Genomic DNA, 12,278 nt, shown 5'->3' on the forward strand with positions numbered 1-12,278 from the left:
TTTATTTTGTCTCTGTTTCTCACCATTCAAATCTGTTTCACTTGGCAACAAATTAAATTAATTTTCCCCGAGTTAGGTTTGATCTGTCCAGGACAGTTGCAGGTAAGAGATCCCTCAGTCCTTGCTGTGACCCCCAAGGCTGGCTGCAGGACAAGGCCAACCCCAGGCTGATGGACACCACCCCTGCCTGCCAGCTGAGGAGGGAATACAACAAAAAAAGTGGTAAACATAAAGAAGAGGGAATACTAGATTTATTTGAACTCTTATCCCTACCTGGGCTATTCTTGACTCTAAGTTCTGCAGTCACTCTCTGATATATTTGGATATTTTGATCACACATCCATTCTGCCAATATTTATTTCAGTGACACATTTGGGCCTCTGTACTCACTTAGTTCTATTCTCAGCACACGACCAGAACCCTAAATATAGTCCCAGTCTGTCTGTGGGTATCATGCTGTGCAGCTACAACAAGCATGCTTTACTGCAGTAACCCTTTCTTCTACCCTTGAATTGAGAAAGCACTTGGAAAGATCTGTATCTAAAAATGCTCAATTTCTTTTATTGTGTCAAATCCTGTATCTATCTATTTGTAGGGAAAGATGTGAAATTGTATGGATATATGTAAAGAAGCATGCTTTCCAATAAACATTGTATTAATCTGACAGGGTTTATATAAAAACAACCAAAAAATAAAACTAATACAATAATTCAAAACCATATTTTCAGGAGATATATGCTGAATAACCTTATGACACCTCCTGTCTGCTACACAATTAGCCTCCATTCCCACTAATTTTTTTCAGAATCACACAGCTGGATACAAACTCTGTAAATGCTACCTGTTATGCCAGGCCCACCATCCTGCCCAACATATGGGAAAGTGATGGGTTTTTTTCTATTTTCCACCTTCCCCACTGAGTTCACACTTTCACATCTCCTTTCCTTAGGTAACCATAAAATTCTGCCAAGAATGTACGGTAGATTTTTGTCCATTAGTAAAGACACTGGAGGCTCCTGAGGAGTACCAGTCTGATTCTCACACCCTCAGTTTGTGTAGCAGTTGTGATATTGATCTAACAGTCCACAAAACACAGCTCTCAATGGTTACCATAATTGAGCAAAACACGTCCATTCTGAAATTATTAGTACTATCACAGGGAGATTAATTTCCTTTTGATGTTCTTCTATCAGGAACTCTACTTTGATTCATTGATGTCACAGAGCAAATTAGTGCAGTACATAGCCAAGAGTCTGATATTAAAATCGGACATTATTCCGCCGCTGATATCAAACAATAAAGTAGCAGATGGCTGGGGTTTTTTCAGAAATGGCTTTCATGTCAGAGTAAAGGGCTGCACAAACCAAAATTATTTCTTTTTCTGGAAGTTGTTCCTGTTGGTTGCATACCTGGATCAAAATCTTCAATGTCTGAAAGGACTACATTGCATGATCAAAGGTCAAACATTCAATTGTATAGAGAAAACAAGAAGTTTCATAAGCTTCTGTGGTTTTGCTCTTTAGCTTCAAAGTGGCAACAAACCATAATATCTGGTGAAAACACAAACACTGACCAAACTGTGTTTACTTTTGGCCAAAATATTTGTCACACATTCGATTTTAACAACATTGTCTTTTATACACAAGATTTACTTATGTCATGTGCTAAATTTGCCTGAAAGAAATTATTCCTTCATAATTAATAGAAAGCAGAGATATTTACTCTAGCATCAAAATTGGATTTGTAAGTGCAAGCACAACTACTCCAATGTTCTTCCTTTCTACACTCAACCTGAACTTGCTTCTCCAGAGGATTAAAGACAAATGTTAGGACTTGTCATTTGTTTCAAAGGTGGTAAATGTGGTTCAGGGTCCTTCCTCAAGCACATCTTCCCACAATACTCTGGGTGTTGTAAGGACATCTGCACCTCCTTATCCAGCACAGCTGCTCATCAGAAGTGAAGGATTTGCACACCAGGCTTGGGGACAATCCCTGTGCTGAGGAACAGCCCAGCTGTGGCTGACACGTCTCCTCCTGCTGACTGCCAGAACACACAGGCACTGCCAGGAATCCTTGTCTGGGAGCACCTTCAAATGAATGAATGAAACAAAACACAAAGCACAAAAGTTTGTTTCACCTTGTGTTCAACCCTGAAAATGACAGGGAACAACGCAGGGTATGTGCAGCTATTCCTGCTCACCAGCAGAAGGAAAGAACATCAGATACAGCAGAATCCTGGAGTTTGAACTGCACAGACAGAACATGTACCACATTTACTGTGTGTCAAGTGGTTACTTCAATAGCTTTGTACAGTACAGTTTCCAGGATCTTAGGAGAATGAACAAAATAGAGCCACTTACTTTGACCTCAGCCCATGGGTCTGGCAAGGGAAGAATAGGGAAACATACTTACATATTTAGTAAAAACAGAACAGTCAAAATACAGACTCTAAATAAACCTATAGAATCTCTAAAATAGGAATAATACTTCAAAACTTTCATTTCAGAACACCTCAACAGAGGAACATGTGTGCTGCTAAGTGGATTAGCAGCAATACAAGTCTTATGGAACAAAACAGGCCTTCTAACAACTTGCAATTTGCATTTCCCCATGGAAGACTGGTGATTAGTTTTACATTAATTGCAGCATCCTCTTAATACTATCCCAGCCAGGTTTCACTGGCAACCAGAAGCACTTTTTTCATTACCAATTCTTATTAGCTGTTATATGTATCTAATGCTAACATATGAGTTCAGTTGAGTTTTTCCATTATTCTCATTAATATGGGATCTTTTGGAAGTTTGGACTACTCATGAAAGAGATTGGGGGTGGGGGCTGGAGAGGATTAACCATAGCTTACATTATCTGTCCTAGAGAAAGTATCTGTGCTTGGCTTTTTAAAGTCATGTAAACTCTGAGCCATGATGTCAGCCTTTAATACTCCCTCTTGTTAAAAGGTAGACACTTAAATTCATTTAGAAGAGCAAATAAATTACAAGTAAGTTGATAACACTAACCCAGGTGTTTTTAGAAAGTTCTGTACAGCCAAGGATTTTCTTTCCTAAGCAAAATGTTTAACAAGTCCATAGCACTTTTCATATATCCATCTCCAATTTTAACAAAATCCTTTGAAAAACTAAATATCCAAACAGGTACAAACACAGGATAAGTGTTCAACTTATTTTTTCTGAGTTATTGTGCCTCTTTCTCTTCCACAGCACAAAACACCTCAAAAGTTGTAATCACCATCATTCACCATCATAATGTTTAGGAAATATCATGTTCTAAATGTTCAATATAGTGAAAGCTTCTAATAAAGCTAAATTAACAAATTCTCCAGCTTTCAGAGTTATCAATTAAATCAAGGACAGAAGACGGTGAGCAGTGAAAATGCATTTTGTACTCACTGTAACAAACACCTGGCTCTGCAGCAGCAGACTGGGTACTGTGTTTTATGCAGAACACAACATGGTTTGCTCAGCTTGGAAACTGTGAAAAAGCAGAAGCTTTCAAAACACAGAGAAGTAGAACTTAGTGCTCTTTCCCCATAAAGCTGCAGAATGCAGGTCCCTCTCAGCTGTTAAGATTGAAGAATGACTTGGAGTAGAACAATAATGTCAGAAGAACAGTGAAGTGCACACTAGACAGCCATAAGAACTTCATTTGACTTGTATTGGCAATTGATTTAAATGGAATTGCAACCACCCATCAAGGTCAAGAGTGCTTTCTTGACATTAGGGACCTCTGTGTCAACTGTAAATGTACAGTGGTCATCTATTTTTTACAAACATGTTCAAATCATTATAGATCATGTTTTAGAATGATTGTTTTAATGTTCTAGGTAATGGGATTTTGCTGAATGGTAGTATTGCTTGCTGAACAGTTTGCAATTTATTCTTTGCTATACAAATTACTCCACAAAATAATAAAATACCCTTTATCAGATATTGTACAGCTTAACCAAAGAGATGGATCACACCAGGTACCTTCCATTTTGGTTTAACAGTGGTACCATTAAGACAATGGTACAATCACAACAATGTTGTGATTTCAGGACAACAAGATCTTGCTTAATGTTAGTGCAGAGCATTAGGCAAACGTTACACTAATATTTGAATAAAACCTAAAATATTGGTTCCAGGTCAAAATCTCTGGAATATCTCACCACATCTAGAGTAGATTGTTCTCCAACTGGAGTTGAGGGCAATCTGTTTATTTGGACTTTGTATACTTACAAAGAGACCCCACTGTGACAACTATTTTTATATTTCTCCAAGAAAATGTGTTTATGTTGCTCTAAAGAAAAATGAAAACACATGTCCCTTTTGGGATACTGATAATCAAGGTCCCTGCCCAACAGAGATAAGCGTTACCCTCTAAACATCCTTTCTATATGATTCTGTGAAATTACTCATTTAATTTATGCTTAACTATGTTAACTATGTTCAGCTCATACATATTTACTGCCTTACTTTTACTTCTGAGGTAAATATATTTTGATGATAAAGAGCCAGAAGGTTAAAATCAGGAAGAAAGAGGAAATAGGCTCACAGTGAATTACATTCCTCCCAGGAGTACTGCTGTTATCTCAGTTATTTTGCTTTTTTGGCACTCACTGCATTCACATCTTTGGAAATTTTGAAAAACCACAATCCCAGAATGGCTTGGGCTGGAAGGGACCTTAGAGCTCATCCAATTCCACTCCTGCCATGGCAGGGACACTTCCCCAGTCCCAGCTGCTCTGGGCACCCTGTGCCAGGGCCTGCCCACCCTCACAGGGAACAATTCCTCATTGCCAAGATCCCACCCAGCCCTGCCTGGGCTTTAAATCCACTCCCCCTTGTCCTGTCACTATGTGGCCTTGTAAAAAGTCTCTCTCCATCTTCTTCAGGCACTGGAATTGCAGAAGTTTGTTCAAGAAACAGCAAAGTGTGACAAAGAGAAGATGACAGCACAGAGCAGATCTGTGTCTTAGAGAAGCAACAGGATTTGTATTGGCTCCAGCAACCCTGGCACAGCCCAAACAGCATTTGTGTGTTGTAATCTCTGTTGCCTTGTGGTTTGTGATTCTCTGTTTTTTAAACTTAATAAAATCTTATTGTGGAACTATAACTCAACTTACATTTTTGTTTACATACTTCTGTACTTGTTTATATTTAATACTTTTATTTGCTTAGTTGAAGAAGTTGTCAACAAACAAAACAAGTGGAAAAAATGAATATAAGGTTAAATAGGTTAAAAAGTCATATCTTAAAACTTCAAAATAAAGACTGAATAAATTTAAAATGAACAAGTTAATCTTATTTTTCATTGAATTACACTGAATTATTTTACGTATTACATAAGCTATCTTTAAGTAATTATTGGGACTCCTTTAGCATCTGTTACACAAAGGATTCCTTCACACCAGATTTTAACTGATATAAACACACCACTATCATTATTTTTTTGCATTTCTTAGGGAAAAGACTTCTGAGTGTTGCTGCTTCCCCATCATTCTACTGGATAACAGAAATCTAATTTGGATTCTAGTCCAGGCTTGGGCTGGTCTTGCAAAGCAGCAGCTCCTGATGCCCCCACAGCATCTCAACACCCAACAGCTCAACATCTCAACACCCTGATATCCCAACATCCCCAGCACCCCAACACCCCAAAATCCCAACACCCCAGCTGCCTTCCCAGCCCAAAGCTGGCTCACAAGATTGTCAATTCCTTTTCTCCCTGTGCCTCCTATTTGACTAATTACCTAATCATAATTTGGTAACCTAACAGTAATTGACAGCATAGAAATGCAAAATAACCCTGGCCTGAAAGCTGCCATGAGCAGAGTTATATCACCCAGCACCCTGGCTTTCACACAACTATTTCATTACCTGTAAGCTTCTCAGTAATGAATATGCTATTAAAAGGGTTTTTTAATTTTCATGTTTCTCATGTTGTAATTCTCCAATAAATTTCCCTGACTTCCAACATAAATAAGTTTCATTATTCCTCATTATTAAAAGAAACAAACACATTCTCCTTCACTGAAAGGGTGTCATATAATTAGATGACCTTCCTACATAAACTCATGAATGAAAAAAGACCTGACAAGTTGCATAAAAATATTTAATCAGACATTAGGACATTAAATATAGTTAGTCAAAACACAAGACATTATTGTACTAACAAATGCTTTCAAAAACAGTCTTTTACAATACAAGAGATCAAAACAGACTTTAGTTTTACTACATCATTAGACAAATCCCAGATTTTCAACAATTTATCACCAATTTCTTCATTTGGTTGCTTTAAATATGCTTTTAAAACATACTTGATAACTAGTAAAAATTGTATACAATGCAAATGACATTTCAGATAAGTTTTATTGACTTAATGCTCTGGTAATAAAATTAGAACAATCAGTATTATTTTGATTTATTGCAACTTTTACTTTCACCTTTAATGGACTTGGTGCATGGCAGAATTGAATGTAATGCTGCTGCCACCTCAAGGTCACTACAGAAAACTGTGATGGTTCATTTTGGTCTCCTCCTGGCTAATAAACAGTAGGAAGATTGAATAACTAAGAATGAGCAGGCTCCTTTGTTTTCATAAAGTTGCTTGATGCTCACTATGTGCAGATTCCATGTGCATATTTGTAATGAAAAACTGATTTTCTGCCTCTGTGTACATGGAAGTACAGACACAGACAGGACCTGCAGGCAGGCACAGTGCTGAGGGTTAGAGTAAAAAGCAAACTTTGGATGCCAAGGAATATTCATAAAGTGAGCCAAACCATGCAGTCCTAATTTTACACCTCAATGAGAATTTAAACAGCTAAATTGCAAAGGAATTTCAGTCCATTACCTTTTCAGGGTTAATGTTTGTTTCTTTGTTTGTTTGTTTGTTGCTTTTATAGCTTTCAGATAAAAATCACAATAGGATGAATAACTCCATTTTGTCACATTTATGTCAATATTTTGACAGAGATTTTGAGGGGACAAGTGCATAGTAAGTTCTGCAGCCCAAACAGGAAACTTGTGCAAATTTTCCTATTTAAGATTCTGTAAAGCAAATGAATATTTCAATGAAGAACCATGTCTTTACTATAAAATATCTGCAGTACTCTGTGTTTCTATGATGCTCAGAAATAATATAAGTTTGTACTCCTAAAAGTTCTACAGAAGCATAGCAAAAGCCTCACACCATCACCCACATGACAAATATGTGGTCAGTTATATAAATTTTGTAAAATTTATTGTGGTTCGGTTAATGGGACTGCTACCCTGAAGTTATCTGAAAAATGTCACACTCAAAAATTACAATCTAATGCTTAAAACCCACCTCAAGCAGCTCTGTGCTTGATTAAAAAACTCTATTTAAATCCCATTTGGCAAAACACAGATTGCAATTCAAGTAAAAAAGTCTGCAGGAGATGAACCTGTGGAATTTAAGGAAAGTTGCCAGGACCACTCACGGAAGGACAGAGGACTGGTCCATGATTCCCTTTAATGATATGAGAAGTACCCAAAGGCACTTTCTATTTCTTGATTTAAAATATCTCATTTCCATGCTGAGCAGAAAGTTTTAATACTTTGATTCTGTCCAACATTGGTAATTAATACTGAAATTCAGTCATAGATATACCAGAGTTTAACACTTGACTGGATTTCCAAATTTTTGGTGCAATTTTATCTTTTGGAAGCTAGCATGTAGTACATACTCTAGATTTCTTGCTTACACCAGAATTTCTTGCTTACACCAGAAATTAGGGTATTTTAGTCCACACTGAGCAATTTAGTAAGGAGGGAAAAGTAATGCCTTTTAACTACAACTGTAAAAAAAATATCACCAATTGAATCAATTATGGGGCTGTAAGCTATATTAGAACTCCAGGGAGTCCAATTCTTTTTAGGGAATCTCCTTTCACAGGTGAAATATTAATTTATGTAATGCATGATCTGATTCCAGGCTCACTGCAGCTTATCACTCACAAATGAATCTCCTGGATGTGTAAATACACACTGAGGACAGCCACTGGGGCATTTCTGAATGGCAAATGTAACAACTGGGATCACTGTGTACCTGCTCTAATGCAACACTTCACATTCTGAGAATTCCTCTTAAGAATGCAAAAGGCACTTCTGTATTTTCTCTGACTATAACAAGACAAAAAGAGTGGTGCTTTGCTGTCATTGCTGTTGGAGTCTTTTGTGCATACGACTCCCCCTGCTCCAAGTGACAGTAATAAATCCCATTCTGCACTCCCTCAGTTGGATTACAGACCTAAAGCACAGTTTGGAATAAGAGCTGGCAAAAATATCAGTATGTATGCAAAGTGATAAAAAGGGAAAAAATACTGGACATTGCAATATAGTACCTCATGTGGCAAGTCTCTGTGCACTGCCTTGGTATTTTCTCTTTAGATAAATAAAATTTGTCCCTATTCTAAGTGGAGTTTCCCTATGCCCAATTCAGCAGTAAAATCCCAAACAAAATCTATGATTTTACTAATTTCAAACAGATCTCAGTGCAGGTACACAGACCACACTTTATATTAACCCAGGTGCAACCCAGTCTGTTCTGAGGGCTGTGAGAAGCCCTGAGAGGTGCAAAGAGTGGCAAAACACTCTTAAGAATCTGCAAGTTTATCATTTTCCCCTCCAAGAAAAAGAACAAGGTGGCAGTAAGGTCCTTGCTCCCTCTCACTCACTGCAGCCCAGGTTTATCCTGCTTTCCTCTCACTGCAAACCTTCCAACAAGAGACAGATGTGCCACAGCAGCACTTTGACCAAGTCCATCCAAATCACCTCCCAACACCCTCAGAGCAGTTAGGAATGTGATTTTGGGTGACATTTTTATGTAAGATTGAACATAGAATGCAGTTCTAATTATGTTTTTGTCAGCATCACTGGCAGAAATAAGCTTTCACTTCCTTCATGGATGAAACCAACAGATACAGCAACTGTGAAAAGCATTGCTGTGCTAGTGTAACTTCTATAGAAATGATAAGTTATATAAGTTGCTTTTGGTATAGCTGTATTTAAAAAAACTCCTTATTTACTGCAGAGAACATTTTAGTACCTTGCCTTGAGCCAAAGTGAAGCTTTTCACAATGCCTCACTCTTCTCAGCTCACCTGGTTGCCTCTTCTGCTCCAGACCAATGAGAAGGGAGTATGTTGAAAATAATAATTATATTCCACAGAATAGCATGAGGAAGATTTTGGGGGAAAAAAATAACATTCTTTTATTCCTGAGAAAAAGTTGTAAATATAAGTAAAGAAGCAAATGATAAAGAAATACAGATTTTTTTTTCTGTAAAAAGCAATTCCAAATAAGTGACTTATGGTCAAATAACTAAGATTCAAGGGAATGAGAGTAAGTTTGCAAATAACAGGACAGATGCTGTTAAATCATCTCTAAATTGCAATTACGTATTTTACGTATACACTTACTCGCACACATAAAATTAGATTTACACAGAGCTTAGAGGTGGCCCTGAATCCAGGGTTTAAATCTGGACTCAATCTTATGTCTACACTCCCATAAAGCTGGGGAAGCAGGGGATTGAATACAGGGATTTTTAGTCTCATTTGCTGTACAAAATCAAGTAGATGTGATTCTAGGAGACAGAATAAGTCATGCAGGAAAGCAGAGGCAAAGTGTTTTCCCTTTAATTCACAGAAAAGTACACCCAAAGTACAGAATGAAAAAATCTCATCATTTGATAACGTGTCATGGAAAAATACAAGGTCTAAAGTAATGAGAGATTCACTGATTTGCAGTGGTAGCAGTACTAAAATAATTAAAAGACAGATCAAGGGGAAACAAAAGACAAAAAGATAAGAAGTTAAAAATGTCATGGTTATTCTCTGAATATATGACATATATCAGATTCACAGCTTTTTAGCAAATACTAATAATTTAGATTTAGTAAACATATTAGTAACCATCTTCTCAAAACTAGGAGATACGAATCTAAATTAAATTAATATAAATCAGCCCCTAGATGTCATTGTTGCAGCTGAAATATCACTTAACACAGAAGTTTCCTAATTCACAGCAGAAAAGGCTGTGTAAAACAAAATAAACCATCTAAGTAATATAAATTCTGCTCAGCTTTAATGCCTCACTGCCAAAGCACAAGGAGCTCTGAGGCTGTAACAAAAAGATAACTAAGGCTAACTACACCAAAGGGTTTTGTGTGAGGTTGGGGCAGCAGAGAAGCACAACCAGCCCAAAGGAAATTGCACTAAACCTTAGAGCACAAAACATCACACACCTGTCCCAAGGAAAGATCCTTCCTAACTCCCATCAACGCTGGCCTCAACACTAAAAATGCTACTTCATATAACAATCTAAATATATTGAATAGCATTGAAATGTTATTTCAATATTTACATCGCTGCTTCTATCTGGAACACTTTCACATATTCTTTAATTATATACAGAAACTTGGTTTTAAATACTCATTTTAATTCTTGCAAAGTTTTGTTTTCCACCATCTATTGTAGCAATGAGTTCCAGAGGTTGATTCCACTTATACAAGAAAAAAAAGACATCTAAAACTCCCTGTACCTGTTTTGAAAGTGCAACCATTATTCAACTTCCCTGAATAACTAATTAATCTAATGGCAGAAGAAATGTATTTAAAGTGCAATTTATTTCCTTTATACTATTTATAATCCATACATGTCTATCATGTTCTATTGTATTGTCTAAATGCAGAGACACAGTGCTCATTCTTCCCTGCATAATTTCTCTACTCTTAACAATTCTCAATCCACCTGCAGGATTTTCTCTCAGAATACAATGTAGTCCTATTTCATAAACAAATAACACAATATCATTTTTCCTAATTCATGTTCTTACCATTCTTCTCACACTCTGCATTTTCCTAGATTATGCATCACCTTTGCAAACTTCTGTATTTAGAGGGTCAAATGTCCCTAAGGCTCCATTTCACAATTAGGGTTCCCACAATGCTGGTCTGATAAATCAAAGTATCTGTACAATACTTGTACTCCTATGTGAAAATGTGCAAATTCTTCCAAATTTCCTGAGGAATCAAACATTTCATTTTTCATGTGATAGTGAGTTGTTTTTATGCACTCTAAACTTCTTTTTTTACCCAGAAACAGGACAGCTATGAGCAGATACAAACAATATGAAACACATTCTGTCTGCCAAAAAGAATTTTAAAAACTAAATCCAGGCTTCTGTGCTGTAGTTAGTTTATAAAGATAGCAGAACATTCCCTACTTGCCAATCATATTGTAATGCAATGGCAAATTCCATCTTTTTATGGTGCATCTACCTCACAATAAAGGTCAACTCTAGGCCACCAAGAACTGAAATTTAGGTGAAACATAAAATTAGAATTCTCCTTCTCCTCATGCCACTCCAAGTGCTCACACAGCACTCCTGGCAGTGTTCACCCAGGAAGGGATGCACAACCCAAAGCCTCCCTTCCCACCAGGGCTCCATGCAAGGGTCACTTCTCTTCTACACAAATCAGTTTATTTAATGCCCACTCAATACAGTCAGAGACTCCAGTTATATAACACATTACAATAATGTGAAAATTACAAAGCTTTTGGAATGGTTTGGGAACTGCCAGGCACGAAAATGTAGAAAACTCATGGGCTAAATTGGATTTTTCATTGACAATTATATAACTCATTGCTGGTACACATCATTAATGAAAACAAGCCTAATTGTTCATTTGATGACTGAAAAGAGTATCAAGACTGAGGCCACAAAGAATAAACAGGCACCTTATAGGAAAGCTCCTACCTGTAGATTTCTGTTATTTTAAAAGTGCACACAAAACCCTGTGCACACTTTGCAGGTTTTCACTTCCAGATTGCATCTTTGCTGATGTAGCTCGAAATTCACCTGGTGTTTCTAGGCTATGTGTTACTCTTTTAAATTAAGCTTGTAATGTTTACCATAAAACTCATGCCACCGACATTCTGTACATATTTACAGTACTTAGGAAGCAATTTGGTATAAACTTTTACAAAAACATCAACATTCTGAACATATTATCCTCAAAACAAGAGCTTCATCTCTGCTGCTCAGGGAGAGGTGCCTTATCCAGATTTCATTTGGTTTCATGTCTCCTTCAGCTTGAAAGCAATGAAAATGAAAAACAGGAAAATAGCTTTGTGAGTTAAGAAGCCTTTCAAATTAATGTAAAAGTGTAAAATCTAAATCTGTCTTTTGGTACAATCATACCTGCACAGAGAATGAAATCTTTAACTTAGTCCAGGTTTAATTACAACAAAGAAGA

The sequence above is a fragment of the Zonotrichia leucophrys genome, chromosome 11 (genome assembly GCF_028769735.1).
Source record: "Zonotrichia leucophrys gambelii isolate GWCS_2022_RI chromosome 11, RI_Zleu_2.0, whole genome shotgun sequence".
Lineage (NCBI taxonomy): Eukaryota > Metazoa > Chordata > Aves > Passeriformes > Passerellidae > Zonotrichia > Zonotrichia leucophrys.